The sequence below is a fragment of the Ictidomys tridecemlineatus genome, chromosome 7 (assembly GCF_052094955.1).
Source record: "Ictidomys tridecemlineatus isolate mIctTri1 chromosome 7, mIctTri1.hap1, whole genome shotgun sequence".
Classification (NCBI taxonomy): domain Eukaryota; kingdom Metazoa; phylum Chordata; class Mammalia; order Rodentia; family Sciuridae; genus Ictidomys; species Ictidomys tridecemlineatus.
The window spans coordinates 23,403,596-23,414,211 of record NC_135483.1 but is presented as its reverse complement, the minus strand read 5'-3'; the positions used below and the strand labels follow the sequence as shown (position 1 = coordinate 23,414,211).

At 38.3% G+C, this 10,616-nt stretch overlaps 1 non-coding gene across 1 annotated transcript; it reads right to left on the bottom strand.

Annotated features, from left to right (window-relative positions):
* Positions 1-10,014: 10,014 nt before the first annotated feature.
* LOC120883844 (U2 spliceosomal RNA) lies at positions 10,015-10,204 on the bottom strand. The gene has a single exon (XR_005726030.1). It is a non-coding gene; the product is annotated as a U2 spliceosomal RNA (small nuclear RNA).
* Between the last annotated feature and the right edge of the window lie 412 nt (positions 10,205-10,616).

Here is a 10,616-nt window from a genome sequence, read left to right as displayed (position 1 = left end):
TTTAGTTATGCCAGATGTTGCCAATAGTGTGCAATGTTTTGCCATAGCCTACAAGAACCCTTTAGGCCAGAAGTATGTGTCCTTGTCCCTGTATTCACAATCTTATATTTAGACCTTGCCAACAGGCCGTTTAGGTTGCTCCAAATCAAATAAACTCTGAAGCCCACACAGTAAGTATTAGATCATTACTGAGCTGGAGGTACACAGGCTGAAGGTGCAAACAAAACTCAGGGCAAAAGGGAATCACCAGACATGAATTAGACACAGAGGCAATTATGGCATAATGGAAAAAAGAACAAGACAAGGAGTCAAAGTAGCTGAAGTTAAATACCAGCTCTGTCACTTAAGGTATGACCTTGGCCAATCTGGAAGAGCACTTTGGACCTCAGCTGTAAAATTGGAATACTAGTCTAAATCAGTTGAACAAAGGCAAAAGGACACACATTAATCAACTCACTATGCACTGAGGACCTGTAAGAAGATAGACTTGAGAGTCATATTGCTTGGAGTTTAATTATAGCACTAACTTTAACTTTGTGACATTAGATAAGATACTTAACCTTTCTGTGCCTCAGTTTTCTTATCTCTAAAACAAGGACAATAACAGAGGCTGCCTCATAAGGAGCTTTTGTGAGGATAAAATAAGAACCTTGTATAAACCAATAGAACAGTCTGTGGTAAACAGTAGCCTTATTATCATTACTACTAAGTACCACCCATACAGGACACAAAGATCAAATCAGACGGAAGAAGATCCATGATCAAAAGAAGTCATAACATATACCAAAGTCTATGGAAGATTTGTGATTTCCCCAATTTTAGTTCCGCCCACTGGTTTTTGTCCTTACAACCAAAGAAGTTTCAAGAACCTTGGTTGTTCGTGGCAGAGAGGTTGCTTGTCTGCCAGTGCAAACTGTCCCTCCCATAAGAAGTCTCATCAGTGACAGCACTATTAGTTCTCAATGGCAATCACTGTATCCCAGAAAACTAACTACCGAGGAAGGATCGAGGAACATGAGCAATGATTGGTGCACCAAGAAGAAAGCGGATTTCATCACCTTGTTAGGATAAGACAAAAGGAGGCAACAGGAAAAGAAATTCCTTTTGTTCTTTCTGGAGATTTACATTTTATTGAAGAGTCTCCTGATAAGGAACCAAAAAAGAATTGTAATGAACTCTAAATTCTGCACTTTGAAAATGCTGTTGTGCTAAGTTTCCTAACCCCACCCTTCATAGTAACAATGTTCTTAGTCCACTCAGGCTACTACCACAGACTGGATGGCTGACATACAATGAACATTTATCTGTCCCAGTTCTGGTAGCCAGGGAAGTTCAAGGTCAAGGCACCAACAAACAGATTCAGCACCTGCTAAGGACCCTTTTCCTTTAACTGTGTCCTTGTGTGGCAGAAAAGGCAAACAGACTCCTATAGGTCTCTTATAAGGACCCTCATCCCACTCATGAACACTGACTGTCCCCTCATGATTCCTCACCTCCCAAAGAACCTACTTCTTAAAACCACCCCAGTGGGGAGAGGTTTCAACACTCGAAGGGACACACATTGGGTCCTTGGTGACTTAACTAAGCACCGTGCTCTCCTCAGTGCTCTGCCTTCCTCCTGCTCGCCTCTCTCTGCAGACACCCTTATGAGACCCCACATCTTCACAACAGACATACTCCACTGGCTTCCTGTCACCAAATCTACAAACTTTACCTCCGTGGCTTCCTCTTCTTTCCTTTATCTTTGTACATCATTCTCACCTAAAGAGCCTTTCGTTATCTCTAACACCATGCCTGGGTGTAATAAGCCCATCCAATCTTCCCTGCTAGGGCCCCTGGATGTGATTACCTCCTTCCTTTCCTGCAGCTACACAGCCCCTTCCCGCTGGCTTCTCCTCTTCGTACCTACACTTCATACAGGGTTCACAGCAAAAGGCAAAAGAAAAAACAAAACAAAAAGCCCTCCGCTCAGTCTTCTAGCTTCAACTCTTATCTTTTTTATCTTCTTAAAAGTTTCAATTCTCAATGTGGTTATCTGCAATTGACATCTCTGTTTCTTCACTTCCCTTTTTCTCTTTAACTCTTCAAAGTAAGTTTCTGTTCCACTGAAACTATTCTTTCTGAGATATCCAATGATCTCCATTCCTATCTCGAAGTACAACTGACTCCCTCTCAACTTTTATCTTGCTTGACCTAGGAACAGCATTTGACCTTGTTAACCACTTCCTTAAAAAAAAACACACACACACACACACACAGTTTTTTTGGAACTTAATGTGCTGCGTTCCCACTTACTTCTTTAGCTATCTTGCCTCCTTGTCTACCCATTTCCTCAATGTTGAAATTGATCAGTACCATCCCCAGGATTCCATGTACCTCTCTCCATACACCTCCCAAGAATTTCCATGTCTTTAACACATGTCTAATCTGGACTGAACTTGAGATACACATACCCACATATGTGGTCCACATCTCTACCTAAGGTCTCTCACAGGCATCTGAAAGTCAGTTTTCCAAGACTGGTTCATCTTATCTCTAGTGACACAAGTGCCCAAGCCAGGAACGATCCTTGGTTCCTTCTGGACATCTAACCTAATCATTTCAAACTCATCATGTCTTATTTTACATGTCGTTGTCTAAGAGGAGCCTTCCTTAGATCCAGAGATATAATTAGCTCCCTTCCCTTTCTCTTCTTCTTCAACTCTCCCTATATAAATCCAAACCATCATTTGCTTCTGCTCACATTTTACACTCATCAGAATAGAATATGTTAAACATCTGTCTTCACCATCAAGAAACTTAATTAGATGAATGAGAAGAGAATTGGATACATGTGTGAGAAGGAGGTATCGAAGGAAGGAAAGAGAAAAGGAGAGAAGGGAGAAAGGCAGAAAGGTGTAAAGAATTGAAGTAAAGAGGGAGGGAGGAAAGGAAGGTGTTTTAGACAGCTTTTTCGCTGCTGCAACTAAAGGACCCAACCAGAACAATTGTCAGAGAGGAAAAAGTTTGAGGGCTCACAGTTTCAGAGGTCTTAGTGAAGAGAAGGCCGGCTCCATTCCCTGGGGCTCCAGGTAAGGCTGAAAAGTGTGGCAGAAGCAGCTCAAAGGGTGACTAGCAGAGAGAGAGAGACTCCACTTGCCAGATACAAATATATACCCCAAAGCCACGCACCCAATTCCCACCTCCTCTGGCCACAGGCTAACACTTCAATTACCACTCAGTTTATCCCTATCAAGGGGTTAAATCACTGATCAGGTTAAGACTTTACAACCCAATCATTTCTCCTCGGCACTTTCTTGCATTGTTTCACATATGAGCTTTTGTGGGGACACCACATCTAAACCATAACAGAAGGAAAGAAGGGGGGGAAACTAAATAAATAAATTTAGAAGTCTTCAGAATAAAAATAATTTAAGGCAGGTGGAGGAATAAAAATCTGAAAGAGAAATGCAATTTTTTAAAGAAAAGATTTTGAACAGAACTCACAGGTGCACCAAACAAAGGACTGATTAAGAAAACTCTCAAGTGAGGATCATGGTCCTGTACAGAGGTATTTTAAATTTGCTCAGGAAAGTGTTATTTCATGGAGGAGATTGCTAGTTATCAACCTTGTGATTTTAAACATGTTTCTTAGTTCTTCTGTGTCTTAGCTTCTTTATCTGTAAAGTGGGAGCAATGATAGCCTAAACCTCACAAGATTATTATAAGAATTAAATGATCTAACATTACAAGGTCTTGGAATATTCAGAATATTAGCTGTCATTAGTGTTGTTAGAGGATTTCATGGACAATTTCCTTTCATAAGTCTGCTCAGTCCACCTTAACTTCCCTTTGCAGATAATGCCTTTATAATAGTTTAGGGTCACCTATAGCCAAAATAGAGGATGTAGCCTCAAACACAGACACAACCTCAACTGATAGCACTCCACAAATATGTCTTGAGAACTAATGCCTCTGTGATTTTGTTCACTCTTGGCCCTCTATGTATTATCTATGTTTCTTAAGAGAATACCCAAAGGATATATTTTTAAATCATATATGTATTCATATAAGGTTATTTTATCATACAAGTTACATACATGATAGATATATATATATACATATATATAAACATATATATGTTATGCTTTAGATATGTGGTGTCCTTCAAAACTCATGTATGAAACAAAGCAAGAAAGTTGAGGGGTGAAATGATTGGGTTATGTGAGCCTTAACCTAATCAATGCGTTAATCCTCTTGAATGGATTAACTGGGTGATAACTACAGGCAGGTAGCGAATGGCTGGAAGAAGTAGGTCCCTGGAGTATATTTGTTGTCCCTGGTGAGCAGAGCTCTACTTCTTGGTGGCCTTTTCTTGAGCTACTTTACTCATCCACACTCTTCCACCATGATGTTCTGCCTCCCTTTGGGCCCCTGAACAATGGAGTTGTCCGTCTATAGACTGAGACCTCTGAAATGGTGAGCACCAAATAAACTTTTCCTCCTCTAAAATTATTCTAGTCAGGTCTTTTGGTCACCACAGATAAAAAAACTGACTAGAAAAAATATCTGAGAAGTGCCAGGATCTGGAGTCTGCAAGCTGCAGACCCCATAGAACTACTGGATACTTTGAAAACCTGAGAGGTGGAGAGCCACTGGGGTAGTTTCCAGGCCTGATCTTAAGGCCTAAGATCCAAGAGGACAAGAGATTGTCAATGTCCCAGCTTGAAGCAGTCAGACTTAATTCAACCTTCCTCTGCCTTTTTGTTCTACTCAGGCCTGAACAGATTGGATGATGCTGCCCCCACTGCGGGGGGCAATCTGCTTTACTCAGTTCAAGAACTCAAACGCTAATCTCTTCTAGAAATACGCTCACAGGCAAACCCAGAAATAATGTTTAGCCAGCTCTGTGCATCCCTTGGCCCAGTCAAGGGGACATATGCAATTAGCCATTGCAATCTGGAACACCTGCTTCTCGCTTGCTGCTCAGCATCCAGGTCTTCCTCTTCATTTCTCACACTTGGGCCACTGGAGAACATTATGCTCCTCTTCATAGCTCCTCAAGTCCTTTGTTACAACTCCAATTAGTAAAACACCCAGGGTTCAAGTCTGCCTTGCAAAAGCAATATTTTCTTAATTTGTCTTTGATTACATATCATCTAGCACAGAGTATACGAAAGTGTTCAATTTATGTTTACTCATTTAAATGGGGAAAGAGGTAAAGAGGATTATTAGGCTGAAGACTAAATATGAATACTTAGACTTGTTTTTTCATGAAGTTGGGAAAGCTTTTAATTCCCTTAAATCTCAATAAGAGAATATTAGAGTGCCAAGTGCAATATCATACATTCTCAGAGGGGAAAAAAAGAGATGCAATATTCTCTACTAGAAAATGAGAACAAGTAATAATTAAAGATTGATTGTGGGCTGGGGTGGTAGCTCAGTGATAAAGTGCCTGCCTAGGAAGTGTGAGACACTGGGTTCAATCTCAGCACTACATAAAAACAAATAAATAAAATAAAGTTGTATAAAAAGTGGGGCCTGGGGTTGTAACTCAGTGGTAGAGCACTTGCCTAGCAAGCATGAGGCACTGAGTTCAATACTCTGCACTGCATTAAAAATAAATAAATAAATAAAAATTACTGTGTCTACAAATAAAAACATTTTTTTAAAAAAAAGGTTGATTGTAGTTCTTGTGGAAAAAAAAACAGATAAAACTCTGATACTTATTATTAGCAATTTTTTTTGCAAAAAAGACAATTAATTGATATGGTAATTTCCTTAGACTCTCTTTTTAAAACCACATAATGTGAAGTATGTGAAGCAACTCTGGAGAGAGTTCAGGGAAAACACTCTCTTCATATAATACTAATAGTACAACATGTTGAAAATGATTTAGTGCTTTCTTAGGCTAAGCTGGGAACACAAAGCCTTCCAAGACTGATCCTGGACCTACTGATAAGCACTGGCATAGGGAGCTTCACCAATTCTTCCTGCCAAGCATTTAGAGAACACCACAAACTCTGTTAAAGGTCATCCTGTACATACTACGTTGGTTGAGCTCCAATCTCGCACCAGGTGGTACGATAAGGGTGTTAATCATAGAGAGGAAATGGGAAGCATCCCCTTTCCTGGAAGAATTTTCTGTGTGGCAGGGGAGACATACAAGTAAAGAAATAACTTCAATTGACTTGCTTCTGTGAAAAATAAAGAAATAACACAGAGGAGAGTTATGAATGCTAAAGATCAATGATTCAAGGAAACTCCATATGAAAAGTCATAACCCTTTAGCAAAGTATTGATATTTGTTTAAAAAGTTTCATTATTTATTATCTAAGTAAGTTCATTTTAACTACTGAAACATTGGAAAATACAGAATAAAATTATACCTGCAATCTAATACCACCACCTAGAGTTACATATAATAAAATTTTAGATGTTTCCCATCATTTTTGCATCCACTTCTTTTTCATGATTTTGAGCTAACACTATAACTTATAGTGATTCTTGATAGCATATAAAATAGACATTTTAAATAATCGAGTAAACTTAAAACATATTGGCAAATTTTACATCTTTTTACAAACGTGATTTTTTTTTGGACTCACCATGTGAAATTCTGTTCCTAAACTAGTAGCCCTCCTTATCCATAAGGGAAGTATCCCAAGACCCCAGTGGATGCCTGAAACCATCGGTAGTCCTGATCCCCATAAGAAATAATTATCTTCCTAAACCTTTCCCCTCAGGTAAAATGAAAAATATGTTTGGAAATGGCAGATGAAACAATGTGATTTAAAATAATAATGATCAAGTTTTTACTGTATAATCAGCATTAAAAATGTGCCCAATGGCAGGATATGCATTTTAGCACCACCCCCCCCAAGGAGAATATTCAAAGGCACACAGCTTTGACATACAATAGTGGGTTCTACAATCCATAGGCACAGTTTCCTGCTCTTCCATAAAAATAAGTCAGGTGAGGAGGGATTTGCAGGGTGGCAAGGGTGGGCCACAGCTGAAGAAGTAAGTACAAACCAGATCATGAATGTGCTTTTATGTCATGATCAGTAACTTATCTTTTATCCTGAAGGCAATGGAAATTCAATAATTGTTTGCTCAATGTAATTGATTTACCCACTTAGGAAGAGTTTGCTTCCTTAAGTAAATAAGACGAGTAATGAAACCTCTAGTGAGAACCCAGCTGAAAATATTCTTTCCTCAGGAAGTATACCTTATCCTCAGAGCTGAAATTAGAGAAGCCCTCCTATTCAAATTCACTCAGGACTTCTCATCAATTAATCCACAAAACTGTAGCCACAAATGCATCTTACATGACTAATACATATTGAATATTAGTTTATTTGAAAACTTAGACAAATGCTTCAGTTACAATCTTTTGGTTAGGGTCAAAACCTTTTCTTGACTAGGGATTTGTTGATCAGAGTCCCATCTTCTGCTCTTTTGCATAAACTAAGCCCATCATCCATAATACATGACACTCATTTTTTGTTTTTTTAATATAAACTTCATCATCAAAAATCTTAACAAATCTTTTAATTTTTATGAATTGTTCAACTTTCAAAGATTCTATTGCTAACTCAAGAGTAACGTTTTTCTTAGTAACACATATATCAATTCTTTTAAAAACTGAATCTAGCTTAGATTTTATTGTAAAAATAAACTTCATTTAACACTCTAATATTTAATGTGCTGAGTAGTCACATTTATTAGTGAGACTGGCCTAGTCCGGTTTGCAAACTATCACAACTGACGCTTGGTGGGAATCCTCAGAAAGAAATGAGCAAAATGGCCAGGTCCCTACCTCTTCAGTTACTCCACTTTGCAGAGGGCATGGAGAGCACTAACAAACCAGGCAAGACTCACGTGGAATTTCTGTCAAGGAAGTTACCAGTAGGATTTCTCCTTTCTCCAAAAGTCTATTATCAAAAATCCTCATCACTGTCTCTGCAAATGTATTACTTAAGTACATGATTTCCTCCCTCCCCTTTTGAATAATCCATTCCTACTACATTTTTGTGTCCATTACATAAAACCTTTCATTATACTTGTATTTTATTGGCAAAGTAAAAAAGTCGAGCCAATTCCACAAGGGTTTTTAAAAATATAAATGTTGTTCTAATTGACAGTGATTTTGATACCGGTCTTGGAAGTAAGGATCGGGTCCTCATTCACAGTGTTGAAAATTAAACACCGAGACAAGCACAAGCATAGAAAGCAAGTTTCATTTAAGAAAGAGAACAGAGGTAGCAGAGTTCTCCAGAGAGAAATTGGGGCCTAGAACTGGGTACCCTCAGGATGGGGTGTGTCTTGCCTATTTATAGATCCCAGATTTCCTCTCCCTTTCCACCTTCTCTTTCTTTTCTGAACCTGCCTAAGGGCAGGAAAGAACGTCTCAGGGGATAATCATTAGCAACTCCTAGTGTTGAGGGGAGCCATTCCCTGGAGTGTTAGCAAAGAATTGGGTGTGTGTGTGGGGGGGGGGGTGCAGTTCTCTGGAGATGTAAGCAACCCATTTCCTTTTCTTTGGTAATTAGCCCTAATCTTTCCAACTCAATCATTTTTACTGTCTATGCTGACTACCTATCCTTCCCTGTCTCAATTTTTTTTAAGAGAGAGAGAGAGAGAGAGAATTTTAGTATTTATTTTTTAGTTATCGGTGGACACAACATCTTTGTTTGTATGTGGTGGTGAGGATCGAACCCGGGCCGCACGCATGCCAGGCGAGCGCGCTACGGCTTGAGCCACATCCCCAGCCCAATTTTTATGTTTATTTTATTACTACCTTGTGGGAATTTCCCCACATATTCTTTAGTCATTTAAACCATTTTATACAATGAATATCTATAAAATTAATTTTTATGGTTGTGTGGCATTACTTTTAGGAAAAAAAAAAGTCATGATCACAAAAGAGATAATACAGAAAATATTCTAGTACGATTGAGACCACACAGCCTTCTGCGAATTGTTCTGCCTTTGCATGCCCTTGCCTCACTATAATCTCCACACCTGCTACTTTGGCTTCTAAGAACTATGATCAATCTGTCAATCTGGAAGCCAGAAAGGATTGACAGTCAGAAGACATCTTCCAATGACTGGAGGATCAAAGGAGATGGGCCAGGAAATTTTGATCCCAACTCTTCACAGAGGCTAAGTTTTAGCAGTCACCATGTCCCTTAACAACCTTATTTCCCGTGAGGAAGCCTGGTTCCAAGAGGTGAGCACCCAAAGACTCCAGAAAAATCATGTTCTCTCCATCCCACTTAGGTTATTAATGGCTTCATTAGGGGCCTCAAGGACCCTCCTTGTTGCTCTTACTCCCACCTACACTTCTATAAATAGCCCTTCAAGGGATCTTGTACTGCAAGATCTCAACCAAGCAACATCTGTTTCCCACTGGGACGCAGATTGATACAATCACCAAATATCAGTCTTGCAATAAATTTCTGTATTCAAAGATACTCAAAAGTTTTTACTTTTTTTTTCCCCTCTAACTTTTTATGCTGCATTTACATCTAGCTGAGAGACTACAGGGAGGGAAAAATACTCTGGATCTTTAATACAACTTGAAAATAAATTTCCCAGTCCTTAACAAATAGTTAGTGTGATCCTACCTTTTGACCCAGAAGTCCTACTATTTAGACTCTATCATTTAGTAATACTAACCTAAGTGTTTAATGATACATCTCAGGAATCACAAACCTAAGGACCCATGAGAACAAGCAGATGCTTTAGATGAGAAAAGCCAGTCAAGTGCTAATAGAAAGAGCAGGGACAGTAGCAGATGGAGTAACCATGAATTTATGAATACAGCAGCCCTACTCTGTCAAAGCTAGTCTTTGAAATGCAAAAACTAAACCTAGCAATTATTAATTTTTAAATATTTTAGAGAAGCCCAAACTCTGCAAGTTCATTTAAATGATCTCAATTGAAAATTTTTGAATGATATTTTTAAATTATTTTAAATGATATGGAATTCAAACCAAATGAAATGTACCCTTTGTTTTTTATTTTGTTTGTTTTTGCACCATTTCTAGAAGTATTGCAATACCAAGTCGATGAATAGAGTTGGTGGAGCAAATTCCCATTTCATCTCTTATTTCTAAAAATCTGTTGAATATATTGTCCTCAACAGAGGACACATAAGATATTAAACTGACATAAACAAATACTGCACTTGATCCTAACTGAAAGCTTGAGAAGTGATAAACTAGAAGTTTTAGATCTGACCCTCAGAAGCAGTTTTTATCTTTGAAGTATATATATGAATGTAATTAGCCTCACTGTTTGAAGTAGCAAACATTTAGAGACAAACTTAACAGCATTCATGAGGTAGATTTTTATGATACATTTGGGCTGGTATGTCCCAATTAAAAGAACAACACAGATCTATATGTAACTAAAGAGGATATGCTCTTTACTGTCAAGTTATTTTAAGGAATTTTCAAAAATAACACAAAATCGAGGATCTAATATTTGAAAATATTTGCATTGTGTAATTGTGTATACATGAATAAAAAATCATCCTGAAAACAACTATATCAGATTGCTGCCAGTAGTTTAAAAACGACATGAATGGAAATAGTAGAAATTTTTTTTTATCTTTCTATACTTCTATT